We start from the raw sequence: 15,213 nt of genomic DNA, 5'->3' as shown, positions 1-15,213 counted from the left end.
AGACTTTCTTATTTTTTTTTCAATAGTAGATAAATTTTATTTAGTTTCAATAGTAGACAGATTTTGTTTCCCATGACCAGAGGAACTTTTTCCTTTAGCTCTTAACTCAATTTTTTAGCACACAGCTATGATGTGAATACAGTCTTACATTTCCCTTAAAGATATATAAATATTTGAACCCCCTTTTTTTTTCTTGTTATCATCTCATGTTTGTTTGTTTTTTACTTACTGACTTCATAATCCAACTACATGTTTCTGACTATGAGTTACAGGAGGGTTGCCAGATAAAATACAAGATACCTAGCTAATATTTCAGCACTTTCTTTTTTATAATTAATATATAAAATTGTTGACAAGCTATTTTAGTTCCACCATAATTTGATCTCATCTTAATTGTTCAAGGACATGAATCCAAAAAACTCTCCTTATTTTATCATGTATATTTAAGCAATTCATGCTTTTGTGTTTGCTATTTTTTATTCCCTGCACTGATTTATTCACTTAGGATATTTTTTTCTGCTCCATTTGTTACACATGCCATAGGAAATGCTCATTTAGTCAGTTAGGTCATAAAGTGAAAGAGAGAAAAAGCAGAGTGTGAATTCATGGGAAAGAGGGATTAAGAAGGCCCCTCCTGATAAGAACCAAGTGGGGAGACATGGTAAAATTCAGACATTTTACTGAATACTGAGGGGGTTATACTCTGAAAGGAGAGTCCCAAGTTGTACGTGTTGATGATCTTGATTTAATTTTGAGTATCCTGACATTTCCTGCCTCATATCTCAGTCTATGACTTTCTACTTGTCTCTTTTTCCAGGCATGATGAAGCTTAAATCCTCTTCTTTTTCTGGGTCCTGTGTGAGCTTTCTTCTTCTACAAGCGATGACATCAACTTCAGGTAAGAGCATCCACTCTCTTCTTACTGAGTCACAACTGTGGAAAGAACCTAGAGCAGGTATACAGTGTCCATTCTAATGTAAGGAGCTTGGAAGGCATTACTATGGCCTACAATCAAGTAAAAAACTGAAAAAACTGAAAGTCAACAGCTCTTCCTAGATCCAACAGAGAATTGGGGTAATAGGACACGTTGCTCCTTCCCAAATTAGAGAAACACATAAGCGGATACTGAAGTGAAAGTCACTCGTCGTGTCCACCTCTTTGCAGCCTCGTGGACTATACAGTCTATGGAGTTCTCCAGGCCAGAATACTGGAGTGGGTAGCCTTTCCCTTCTCCAGGGGATCTTCCCAACCCAGGGATCAAACCCAGGTCTCCCACATTGCAGGTGGATTCTCTACCAGTTGAGCCACAAAAGAAGCCCAGGAATACTGGAGTGGGTAACCTATCCCTTCTCCAGGGGATCTTCCTGGCCCAGGAATCAAAACAGGATCTCCTGCAATGCAGGTAGATGTTTTTACTAACTGAGCCATCAGGGAAGCCTGGTGGCTCAGACGGTAAAAGCATCTGCCTGCAATGCTGGAGACCCAGGTTCGATCCCTGGGTCAGGAAGATCCCCTGGAGAGGGAAATGGCAACCCACTCTGGTACTCTTGCCTGGAAAATTCCATGGACTGGAGCCTAGTGGGCTCCAGTCCATGGGGCCGCAGAGTCGGACACGACTGAGCGACTTCACTTTCACTTTATCAGGGAAGCCTTAAGTGGAGAGAGAGACTCACAGCTTTCCAGGCCATAAATCTTTCTGGAAACCAGTACAAGAGTAGGGAAATCTAAACTGTAATAATTGAATTGTTGTAGACCAGACTTCCCTGGTGGCTCAGACCATAAAGCGTCTGCCTATAATGCGGGAGACCCGGGTTCAATCCCTGGGTCTAGAAGATCTCCTGGAGAAGGAAATGGCAATCCATTCCAGTATTCTTGCCTGGAAAATCCCATGGACAGAGGAGCCTGGTGGGCTACAAGTCCAAAGGGTAGCAAAGAGTTGGACACAACTGAGCGACTTCACTTTCACCTTCAGGCCCAGTGTGGACAAGTCTGAAAGTTAAAAACTCCAAGAGGACCCAATCATGAGAAAGCTCACTTTTGTGAGTTTTACCCCCATGGTTTTTACTAGGCTTTCACAGGGAATACTGGGGGAAATGCCCTTGTGTTTTTAGCAGGAGGAGGGGAAGAGCAACTACTATGAAATACGCTCTTCTTAGCAAGGCCTGCCCTCAGGAGACAATATTTTACCAGAACCTAACCTATTGATATTTTCTCAGAGTCAAACTTACCTGGGGGCAGGAAAACATCCAACTCCCATCCGCTGCATCCTTTGTGTCCCATTAAGGAGGGATATGGTTTCCCTGGCGGCTCATGAGTAAAAAAATCTGCCTGCAATGCAGGAGACACAGGAGAAATTAGTTTGATCCACCCCACCCTGGTGGGGGCCATGGCAACCCTCTTCAGCATTCTTGCTGGGACAATACTATGGACAGAGGAGCCTAGCAGGCTGCGGTCCAAGGTGTTGCAACGAGTCAGACAGGACTGAAGGGACTGAGCACACACGCAGCAAGGAGGGATGCAACTAAGAAGCACTTACGAAATTCATAGTCAAGGACACAGGCTCACTAAAAGACTGAAATCTAATCACAGAGCTAAAGGCTATCTCCCCTCCTGCACCTTACCACTAACTCACTAACTGCCTTTAATCAGAGTTTTGTTTTTTTCCTGGTACATCATGTGTGTGGCTTCCAACAAAAAAACTACAAATCATACTAAAAGGCAAAACATCAGGTGGAAGGGGTAGAACAAAGTATCAAAATCAGAAATTGATATGGCGGGATTGTTAGAATTGTCAGACTAGAAATCGAAGATAACTGTGGCTAATATGCTAAACGTTCTAATGGAGAAGTAGATGACATGCAGGAACAGATAAGCAATGCAAGCAAAGAGATGTAAATTCTAAGAAAGAATCAGAAAGAAGTCATAGAGATTAAAAACACTGTAACAGAAATGAAGAATTCCTTTCGTGGGCTCATTAGTAGCCTGGACATGGCCGAGGAAAGGATCTTTGAGCTTGAGGATTATCAGCAGAAACTTTCAAAATTGAAAACCAGAGAAAGAGTTTTAAAAAAAAATGGAAGAGAAAAATCTAAAAAATGTGGGACAACTAAAAAAATAAAATGGAATGATAGTATGAAAAGAAAAAGAAATAGAAGAAATATTTGAAACAATAATGGCTGAGAACTATACACTTTAAATATACAATTTTTGTTAGTTCAGTTCAGTCACTCAGTCATGTCCAACACTTTGCGACCCCATGGACTGCAGCATGCCAGGCCTCCTTGTCCATCACCAACTTCTGGAGCTTGCTCAAACTCATGTCCATCAAGTTGGTGATGCCATCCAACCATCTCATCCTCTGTTGTCCCCTTCTCCTCCTGCCTCCAATCTTTCCCAGCATCAGGGTCTTTTCTAGTGAGTTGACTCTTTGCATCAGGTGGGCAGCGTATTGGAACTTCAGCTCTGGCATTAGTCCTTCCAATGAATATTTAGGACTGATTTTTGTCAATTATTCTTCAATAAAGCTGGAGAGAAAGCCTATTTTACATGATATTACTATAGCAAGTCATGTTCTGTTTTGGTTACTATTTACATTGAATAACTTTTTCTATCCCTTTACTTTCAACTTATTCAAGTCTTTGGATTTAAAGTGAGTCTTTTGCAGACAATACCTAGTTGTATCATGTGTTTTCATCCCTTCTCCCAACTCTGTCTGATGATTGGAGAGTTTAGTCCATTTACATTTAAAGTAACGAATTTTTATTCTTGTATATTTCATAGCATTTTGCCTCTCATTTCCTTCATTACATACTTTTTCTGTGTCTAGTTGATTTTTTTGTGGTGAGATGTTTAGAAAGGGATATAGTCATAGCTGGACATTTAGAATGGCCAAGTTGGATGATAAGAACTCAGTGTATCCTACAATATATAGCAACAAAGAAGTTGTTGGCCTCACATGTATCCTGGTTTTCTATCTTCTTCCACAGAAAACTGGACAGTAACCATTCCCACGAGACACTTGGTGGCTACAGCAGGAGGACACGCTGAGCTCAGCTGCGAGTTGTCCCCACCAAGAAGTGCAGAGCACATGGAGGTGCGCTGGTTCAGAGGGGACAATTCCAAACTTGTTCACCTGTACAGGGATGGCCATGAAGTGAATGGAGACGCTGCCCCAGCATATGTAAACCGCACAGAGTTTGTAAAAGAGGCCATCAGACAGGGCAAGGTGACTCTCAGACTTCGTAATATCAGTGTTTCTGATGATGGATCATATCAGTGTTCATTTAAAGGTAATGGCATCAGTGATGTGGCCAGGATGAATCTGAGCATAGCAGGTAAGTTTCATGGCGGAATGTTGTATACCAATGCCCTGGTGACTCTTTAAGCTGAAATATATGAAAATAAATCAATGTTTCTTTTTATTTTTTCACATTCTCAAACATGTTTCAAATACTATAATAAGAAAAATATATTTATCTAATGCAAGAATATACTATATAGTGGACAGACAATGCAGAGTGATCAGAATTTGCCTAATTTGTAATTTGGATGTGACTTTGAGTACTGCCTCTTCTGTTGAAGATCACAATGTTAATGGGACTCTTTTCAGATTTCCAATACAACCTCAAAGCAACTCACTATCTAACTCACTATCTTGATCTTTCTGTCCCATTTTTGCCAGCATTAGGCTTGGAAACACAAATCCATGTTCAAGCTCCTGGCACTGAGGGACTCATGGTGGACTGTAACTCAGGAGGGTGGTTCCCAAAGCCCCAGATGGAGTGCAGAAACAGCAGAGGAGAGATAGTTCCACATTCATCAAAATCCTATTCACAGGATGGAGCCAGATTGTTTCACATGAAGATGACTCTTGTCCTTAGAAACCAGTCATGGGGCAACATGACTTGCTACATTTGCAATCCTCTAACAGGGGAAGAGAAATGAATAAATATCATCCTGGCTGGTGAGTGTTTGTTAGAGTTTTGTTGTCAATATATCAACATAAAGAAAAATTAATAGGATAATTTGAGTCATGAAAAAATGTTTTCATCTCCTGAGATGGGGAAGTTTGTGAAATGAGCCTATCTTAGAGATAAGACTTGCAAGGGAAATATCAACTGGGAGTTAGATAGTGAGTTTAAAGTTCTATGGAGGAGACCAGGCTTGAGACATATGTGAATGTCTTTAAGAAGAATATTTAAACCAGTGGAATTGGACAGGCACAAAGTGAATAAGGATAGAAAAAATTAAAGACCAGGTTCCTAGAACTGAATTGTGGAGCATTCACCTTTTAGATGTCCTTTAGATGACTATGAGAAATCTGCAAACTATCTGAGTAGGAATAGGGAGAGAGGCAGGAGGAAGACACATAAGCACAGCAGGCAAAAATGAATATTTAGAAGCATTTGTTTTGATCTATTTTATCAATGGTAAAGAAGAATTTTCTTCAGAACCTGTTCTAAATCTTTCAAGTGTTTCTTATTGTTTCACTAAAGATAGTTGTTTCTTATTCAAACTAGTAAGCATTATATAGACATATTTGGGCTTCCCAGGTGGCACCATGGTAAAGAATCCACCTGCCAAAGCAGGAAACGCAGGAGATGTGTGACCCCTGGGTCAGGAAGATTCCTTGGAGTAGGAAATGGCAACTCACTCAAGTATTCTTGCCTGGGAAATCCCAAGGACAGAGGAGCCTGGTGGGCTACAGTTCCTGGGGCAGCAAAGAGTCAGACACGACTGAGCACGCATGCATGTATGCATATATATTCAATTATTAGCTTCAGATAAGATTCAAATTGGAATAGGCTATAACATAAACATAATATTTGAGAAAAAAACTGTATCACAAGCAATTAAATTAATATTTAAAGTTGAATCATGTAATAATAATTTTGAAAAAAATGGCTTTCATAGGCTGTGTGAACAATATTGTTACAACTTTTCACATCCCATATAATAAATACAGCTCTCAGACTTTTATCCAATTCACACATATTCATACAGATTAAAATTTAACATAAAATAAATATAAAATCTACAAAAACACTGCAAGGTAAGCTTTATTTTCCCTGAAAAACTAGCCCCCCAAATGCTGTTGCTAATATTAAAAAATATCAAATATGTGGTAAATATGCAACCAAAAGTCATATATTTATGGGTGTTAATTGGGAACTAGAACAAGGACTAATAATAATAAGCTCAATCCCAAGGAAAATCTGGAAAAAGTAACATGTGCTTAACATTAGCCACAAAATTTCATCACAAGATAAATGCAGAACTATGAAATATAGCACATATTCTGCCTAAAAGACCTCAAAAAGAGATAAATATTTGTGGAGGAATAGTCAGTTTTTAACAGGAATATTCACCTCCTTGAAGACAAAAATAAACCAAAATTATTACAATATTTATTTAAAGACATTCCAGATAGAAATCCCTTGGAAGTCTTTAAAAATATGTTGGATAAGGTAAGTTTGAAGTTAGTATGGAAAAATGAATATATGTAAATGGCAATACTAATTTTAAAAATGAAGAATTTCCTTTATCAGATTAAAAACTGACTATAAAAAAGTAATTGTGAATAAATGTTAAACAGTTTGTGGTGATTTCCAACCATAGAATATTATGTACCATCACAGGAGTAGGCCATTGTATCAATGCTAAAAACTAAGAAGGGCAGAAAGAGATTCAAATCATAAAAAAACAGTATAACAAATTATGAAGTATAAAGTTCAGTGCATTGAAAAAAATGAAAAAGTTCCTGTAAGATGTTGGAATAATTGTCTATATTTCTAGAAGAAAAAGACTCATACATATAATTATATACAGAAATAAATTACATATAGGTTAGAAGTCAAAGGTTAAAAGTGAAACAATAAACATTTTTAAGGGATATACCATATAACCCTAGTATTAAAAGAGACCTTATCAAGAAGTGCAGATCATAAAAGTAAAGAAATATCTGTTTGTCTCCATTATCTTTACACCCTAAGAACTCACTAGAGACAGTTTTGAGGCTGTCTTATAGCCACTGAGCTTCTCAACCACAAGCAGAGTGTACAGGATTCTGCTTGATTGTTTCCTTTATAATTAGGAAGCATTTGCACTGGAATTGTTAATAAGAAACGAGAGTGAGAGCGAGGGAGGGGGAGAAACAGAGAGAGAGACTTCCTTCTATCAACTATAGCCTCAAGTTACATTCTATTCCCCAAACAAACTCAAATCCAGGCTCTGCATTTGCCACTAAAACAGCTCCACTGAACTTTAGCCCCCACCCACATACAAAAAAGTAAAGAAAAAACAAGACCTGAAAGAGAATCTTGCTTTATTAGCAGTAAAATTCCTAATCCAGTGGTGCTCCATGTTGTGGGTTTATTGATCTTCAAATGTCTCTGCCCTTTCCTTTCAGACGACCTGTTTTACCCAAATCACATTTGGATGACATTCTCTGTATTGCTTCTGTTTGTGATATTGTTTTTGGCTATTGTGCTCCTTTGTTGTCAATGTTTCACAAAAGGAGATAACTGCTGCAACCAGTGCGGAGTCATTAAGAGAATCTCTCCTAAAGTGATATGTAAGTCACATGGGGGTGTTTAGGCAGAGCTGTACAACACTTGTCAATGAATGCCAATCATAGGAAGATTTAGAGCTTGTTTCTGCTCACTTTAGAAATGTTGAGCTTCACATCTCCTAATTAGGAACTTCCCAGGACAATGCTCTTTTAGGAACAAGGTCAGTATAGATGTTTCCTGAGTTGTTCAGACCCACAGTTAGTTCTATGCCCTCAAGGGAAGTGCTTTCTCTCTTAAGTAAATATTCAGTCAACATGAAGTGAATCCAGCGTCTGCCTCGTGCAAAATCACGTTGTGATGGATGAATCCTACGAGTCTTGCTCTAGAATACACTTAATTTGATGATAGTCTTTTTGCGTATATAGATTCTCACTAGCTTTCAAGATACCACCCCCTTTTAGAACTTAAATAATGTCAACATGAAAAAGAGATGGGTCTCTAAACCAACAAGTCCTTTACAACCAGACTCTCCCGTCTGGTTTTGTGGTTAAACTGAATGAATGTATCGTCCTTCTGAGTAAGCATGTCACTGAATGATAGTGATCTATTAGGTAAAAAGACATAGAACAATTTTAAAGACAATTCTTTTCCCAACTTATGTCCAGGCAAAATAGATTTCATATAGTTGTGTAAGCTGCTAGATGGGGGATGTGAATCTAGCGATTGACTCTAGATAATGTTAAAGGAGATGAGTCAAAGAGGAAGATATAATCTATTGGACCCATTTCCCTACCTAATCCATAAAACCCTGTACCACATTTATTCGGTGCCTACCTTATGTTAGGCATTGTATCAATAATATTCATTTTACCAAAGTCACCTAAATTAATCCTAAAGGCTTGCTTTTATTGTCACCATTTTATAGATGAAAATGTCACAAATCACGGCTCATAAGTGATAGAGCCAAGACTGGAAGGCAGATGTCTCTGGTTCCAATCCTCATGCTCTAGTTATTATGCTTATTTGCAGTAACTGGTTACAAGTTTCTGCTTGCACACCTTAATGACTAAGGAGGTTACAAACTCAGGAAACATGCCTATTCCATAGTTACCATGGGAATTTTCTTCACTTTGGAAATACAATCTATTGATCCATGATTTCTACCAATTACATCACAATGAGTGGCTCTTCTCTGTCTTCCCCTGGGAAAGTCTTTTAAAGGCTTGAGGTCATAATTTTACTTCAACTGAGCTTCTTTGAGGAGTATCTCATTATTTCTGGTTATTTCCTTCTGGAAGTTGATAGAGATCAAAGAATAAATGCATACATATTTTAGTCATATATGGTAAAACATTTTAATTATCTCTGTTAAACTTGTAGAAATAAGCCCCTTGACAGGGAAATTAAAGCTGAGGGGTTTAAAGCGTGTTTTCTTCTTTCTGTCACCTCAGTGTCTCGCTGCTCCATCTGTCTAATCTCACCATCCTCAGAACTCCAGAAATCTAATGAAGATCCCAGGGCATCTGTCTGGTTCCCTGAGACTAACTCAGTGCTAGATTAGGTGGTGAGAATTAGGGAAAAAAACTTCTCTTAGTTCTTCTGTGTCCGTAAGTCCAGTTTTACTAGGATCAGCCACCACCCACAAAGTAAACTCACATCCTAGCCCTACCTAGGTTGAGTGGGCATGAAGCAATGACTATGCTTTTTCTGATAATGGTTCTGGGGTCAATGGTAACCCGTACTCCTGCGTTCCTCTTTCATTAATACGAACTCTCTCTCTTCTAGTGTTCCTATACGACTTCACTGGTTGGTTGAGCTCAAGCGTCATTCAATTACCATGTCTTTTAGTCTTTCCTGGAATGCTCATTACATATCTGCAGTTCCGGAGATAAGGTAAATGGGGTTAATCGTGGTGACTACTACTGAGAGCTTAACAGATCTCCTTTCCCTGGATATCTGTTTAGAGCTAAACAACACGAGCTTTCCTCGTAACCAGGAAGATCAACAGTTTAGGTGACATCTCAGAGGACCAAATTCTGACACTGATTCCCGTGGGTGTCAAAGACTAAAGCTGCTTTGACTGCCACCAGTGTTTCCAGCTGCCCTTAAGGACATATCTCCTTCTGCTGTAAGGAATAAGAAGCCCTCTGGCTTCAGAAAACATGACTGGGTCCAGTCACTGATTTACTATGCCACTGTTGGTGTACATTCATGACTCTGGGTCAATGCTTCTTATCTCTTTGAGGCTTAGAGTCTACTTTGAAAATATAATGTTAGCATGAATCCAATCGCCGTGCTTGCATATACCTCTTAAATCTACATGCAGGTTCAGGAAGCTGATGATTCTTTCCTAGGGCTTCTCTGGTGGCTCAGCTGGTAAAGAATCCACCTGCAATGCAGGAGACCCCAGTTTGATTTCTGGGTTGGGAAGATCCCCTGGATAAGGGAAAGGCTACCCACTCCAGCATTCTGGCCTGGAGATCCATGGACTGTATAGTCCGTGGGGTCGCAAAGAGTCAGACACAACTGAGCGACTTTCACTTTCTTTCCTTGGACTATTATGAAATATGGTCATCATTTAGAGGTGAAATTGATAAATTGATAAAATGGTATTCAAAAAAATGATTTTAGCACTTAGCAGTTCATAATTTAGAGATGTCTAAGGAATATGTTTGTACGAGATAATAACCATCTAATCAAGGCAAAGAAACCTTTTATTGTACTTGAGGCATTCCTGTCAAACCACAGAAGAGAATTTTAGAGAATTAGGGTGGTCACTAGTAGAACTTTCTCGGTTCCCTCTCCTCCCTTCCTCATGCTAGGCAGCCTTGAACCACAACATGTACAGTCCTATATTTCTAATCTGTCCACTGAAAATTGCTAACCTTGCCTCAGAAGTTACCAAATCAATGGATGGAAAGACCCTACTTTCTATTACCAAGAGGAAAATTAATGTTCATACAAACAAACCAAGCACTTGAATATGATGTTTGAGAAAAATAGTCGACCTAAGCCAAAATTCCTCTAGACTTCTTAATTTTAACTAAGTCAGAACACTTACTCCTGAGGATTCTGTAGAAATAGACATGAGGAGCCAACAGACCAAGGTATAGACCAACTGAGTCTTTACAAGAGCTGCCCGAGGAAGTATAAATTATTTCTGATTGTAAAGGTCCCCCGCCCCCTCAGGTTTAATGATCACCTAGCTGTGGTCAGCAATTTCTTTTAAATAAAGACTCAGCAATTAAACTAGATCACATGTTGTTGTTTAGTCACTAAGTCATGTCCTACTCTTTTGTGACTCCATGGACTCTATCTAGCCCAGCAGGCTCCTCTCTCAGTGGGATTTTCCAGGCAAAACTACTGGAGTGGGTTGCCATCTCTTCCCCACCCAGGGATTGAACCCTTGTCTGCTGCTATGGCAGGTGGATTCTTTACTACTGAGCAACACAGAATCATGTGTTAGGTGAATTTTTTAACTTTATGAAACTGAAGTTGCTCAGTCATGTCCAACTCTTTGTGACCCATGGACTGTAGCCCACCAAGCTCCTCTGTCCATGGGATTCTCCAGGCAAGAATAATGGAGTGGGTTGCCATTTTCTTCTCCAACTTTTAATTTTTCCTTCCTTTTAACTTCATAAGAAACCACTAAACTATGTGTACTATTTTACACATCACCTGCAATGGATAAGAGAACATTTATTCCTCATGTTTTCTGCTTTGGGTTTCCCTCAATCTTTCTAATTTTAGCTAGTGTGTTCAGTGGTATCTCATCTCGGTTTTAATTTGCTCTTCCTGAGCACTTCATATAAGTGGAATCAAATGATATGTACTCGTTTTTGACTGACTCCTTTCACTTAGCATTTATTTTAAAGGTCTATTCATGTTTTAATATGTATTAATTCTTCATTCCTTTCTTTTAGTGAATAATATTCCATCATATAAATATAGACTATTTTGTTCATTCACTCATCAGTTAATAATGCTTCTTGGTTTGTTTCCAATTTTGATTATTATTAATACTTCCATTATGAGTATTCAAGTATAATATTTTGAGTGGATATATGTCTTCATTTCTCTTAGATATACACCTAGGAATGCAATTGCTGGATCACATTAACTCTATGTTTCACATTTTTTTATACCTGCTAAAATATTTTCCAAATTGGCTTTACTATTTAAAATTCTCACCAGCACTGTGTGAGGGTTCCACTTCTACATATTCTCACCAACACTTATTATTGTATATCTTTCACTATTAGCCATATGGTATGTATATTCTTTTGTTGAGCTCAAGCATTGCTCTATATGATTTTTGATTTTCAATTCTCTGATAAGCAAAGATGTTGAAGAGATTTCTTGTACTTATTAGCTATTTGCATATTTTCTTTGTATAAATGTCTAAATCGTTTGCCAATTTTTAAATTATGTTACTTGTCTTTCAACTGTTGAGTTGTATTTCTTTATATATTCTGGATACACAGTCTTTATCATATATATGACTTGCCTCTGCTTTCCACATTCTGTAGGTTATCCTTTTGCTTCCCAAAAGTCTTCTTTTCCCTTTTTTCTTTTCTTTTTTTTTTTTTTTTGTGTGTGTGTGGTCATACTACACAGCTTGTGGTGTCTTATTTCCCTGAAAAGGGATTGAACCTGGGCCCACAGCAGAGAAAGCGCCAAGTCCTAACCACTAGACCACCAGGGAATTCCCCTGATGATGTTATTTGAGGTATAAAAGTTTTTCCTATGGCCACTGTACCGATTTACCACAGATTTAGTATCTTAAAACAACGTATATTTATTATCTTAAATTCTGAAGGTCAGAAGTCTGCAATGGATTTCACTGGGCTAAATCCAATATGTCACAAAACCTGCAATTCCTTCAGAAGGTCTAAGGAGAATCCATTTTCTTGCCTTTTACAGTTTCTAGAGTTGCACTCCTTGCATTTCTCGGTTAATGGAATATTTCCTACATTTTTAAAAGACGGTAGAAACACATTTAAACCTCTCTCAGCTGTGTCTTCTCATTGTCTTCTCTGTGTATACAGTCAACTTCTGCCTACCTCTAAGAGTACTTGTGATTGAATTGGGCCCACCCAGATAATCCAGGATCCTTGAGATTTGTAACTTAATGACATCTCTAAATACTCTTTTATCACATAAGGTACCATGCATGAGTTCCATGGGTTATTGTTGCTCAGTCACTAAGTCGTGTCCAACTCTTTGTGACCCCATGGACTGCAGCATGCCAGACTTCCCTGCCCTTCACTAACTTCCAGAGTTTGCTCAAACACATGTCCATTGAGTTGGTGATGCCATCCAACCATCTCATCCTCTGTTGTTCCCTTCTCCACTTGCCCTCAATATTTTTCACCATCAGGGTCTTTTCCAATGAGTTGGCTCTTCCCATCAGGTGGCCAAAGGACTGGAGCTTCACCTTCAGCATCAGTCCTTCAGTGGATATTCAGGACTGATTTCCTTTAGGATCGACTGGTTTGATATCCTTGTCCATGGGACTCTCAAGAGTCTTCTCCAAAACCACAGTTCAACAGCATCAATTCTTTGGCACTCAGCCTTCTTTATGGTCCAACTCTCACATCCATACATGACTACTGGAAAAACCATAAGCTTTGACTTATGACTTATGGACCTTTGTCTGCAAAGTGATGTCTCTGCTTTTTAATATGTTGTCTAGGTTGGTCATAGCTTTTCTTCCAAGGAGCAAACATCTTTTAATTTTGTGGCTGCAGATACCATCTGAGTGATTTTGGAATGCAAGAAAAAAATCTGTCATTGTTTCCACTGTTTCCCCATTTGTTTGCCATGAAATGATGGGACCAGATGCCATGATCTGAATATCTTTGGGATCCATTTTTCAGTGTAGAGAATCCCATGGACAGAGGAGCCTGGCAAGCTATAGTCCATGGGGTCGCCAGAGTCGGACATGATTTAGCGACTAAACCACCTCCATACATGTGCTACCCTTCATGAAGGAAGAATGTCTCCAAAAAACAAAGCTGTAAGCCTAGAGGCTAGAGTCATGAGTCATATGCGTTTATCCTCAAGACTTGAAACCTAATGGAGTTTTCCCAGTTGACCTTTGAAATTACTTGGGAACAGTGACTACTTTTTCCTTCTCATTTTCTTCACAGTTCAATGAGAATGGCTAAAATATTCTCCTATACCTGTTGCACCATTATATTTTAGGAGTAAACAATTGGTTTTCTAGTTCCATGGTCCCAAGGATGGAAGGCTTCCCTTGTGGCTCAGCTGGTAAAGAATCTGCCCGCAATGCGGGAGACCTGGGTTTGATCCCTGGGTTGGGAAGATCCCCTGGAGGAAGGAAAGGCTACCCACTCCAGTATTCTGGCCTGGAGAATTCCATGGGCTATACAGTCCATGGGGTCTCAAAGAGTCAGACATGACAGACTGACTTGCACTTTCACTTTTCAAAGATGAAGAGGAATTTTGCCATAGTATGGGTTATACTTATAGAGCCTCACTCCCGAATTTATTTAGATTTTGGCCAATTTTTGTTCCTTAAAGTTGTGGGACTGAGGTCCCATTTCCTTATCAACTTTCAACCCGAGAACTGCAGCCTGCCTAGATTTCTTCACATGCTTTCCATGTGGCTCTTCCAGCAATGGTGGGTCAAGTCCATTTCATCCATTCTGAAGGAGATCAGCCCTGGGATTTCTTTGGAGGGAATGATGCTAAAGCTGAAACTCCAGTACTTTGGCCACCTCATGCGAAGAGTTGACTCATTGGAAAAGACTCTGATGCTGGGAGGGATTGGGGGCAGGAGGAGAAGGGGACGACAGAGGACGAGATGGCTGGATGGCATCACGGACTCGATGGACGTGAGTCTGAGTGAACTCCGGGAGTTGGTGATGGACAGGGAGGCCTGGCATGCTGCGATTCATGGGGTCGCAAAGAGTCAGACACGACAGAGCGACTGAACTGAACTGAACCTTGCATTCTGCCACATCTCTCTGACTTCAGTCTTAAAAAGTCTCTGATTTAAGGACTCATATAACTATATTGGATCTGCATGAATAAACTTGAATAATCTCCCTATGTTAAGGTTCATAACCTTAATTACCTCTGCAATGTCTCTATTTCCATGGAATGTAACATATTCACAAGTCCAGGTATTGGGAAACAGATACTTTTAGGGGCCCATTCTGTCTACAGTAGTCTAGCTCCCAAAGATTCACATTCCTCCCAAACACAAAAGCCATTCTGTTCATCCAAAGGTTTCATCTTATAAACTCAACTCAAAGTTGATAAGAAAGATTATAACAAAAGAGCGTTAATGAATCTATTTTATATATTTATTGTAAGGATTAACTGAATAATCCATTTTAAGTGGTAGGACAATGACTTCTAAAGAATAAATTCTCAGTATAAGTAATATTAAATGTTATTTCATGAATATTCTCTCCCCCTAATTCACAATTCAACTAATTTTTTTTCAGTCTCTATTTCAGATCCTTTGGTTCCCTTGTACAATGACTGGATGTGGGATATGGCAGTAGTTACAGCTTTTCCAATGACATTTTTCAGTCTATTAATCATTGTTTTAGGCATGACGCTGAGAGGTAAGTGGGTGGGGAGAGTCTTGACTCTGAGGCTATCATTTTTCCAGCACTTATTTATTTTCCATTCCCTGAAAAGGCCCACTTCCCACCTGGTTATCAGC

The 15,213-nt window shown here is 39.2% G+C and overlaps 1 long non-coding RNA gene across 1 annotated transcript in view; it reads right to left on the bottom strand.

The window, feature by feature from the left end:
- The window catches only part of LOC138440859 (uncharacterized), a 28,813-nt gene that overhangs the window by 6,480 nt on the left and 7,120 nt on the right, over window positions 1–15,213 (bottom strand). Inside the window, exon 2 of the long non-coding RNA XR_011257164.1 lies at window positions 2,229–2,328. This is a non-coding gene — a long non-coding RNA (uncharacterized lncRNA). The remainder of the gene's footprint in view (window positions 1–2,228; window positions 2,329–15,213) is intronic.

The sequence above is a fragment of the Ovis canadensis genome, chromosome 1 (assembly GCF_042477335.2).
Source record: "Ovis canadensis isolate MfBH-ARS-UI-01 breed Bighorn chromosome 1, ARS-UI_OviCan_v2, whole genome shotgun sequence".
NCBI lineage: Eukaryota > Metazoa > Chordata > Mammalia > Artiodactyla > Bovidae > Ovis > Ovis canadensis.
The sequence above is the reverse complement of the archived record's forward strand: the minus strand, read 5'-3'. Positions and strand labels throughout refer to the sequence as shown.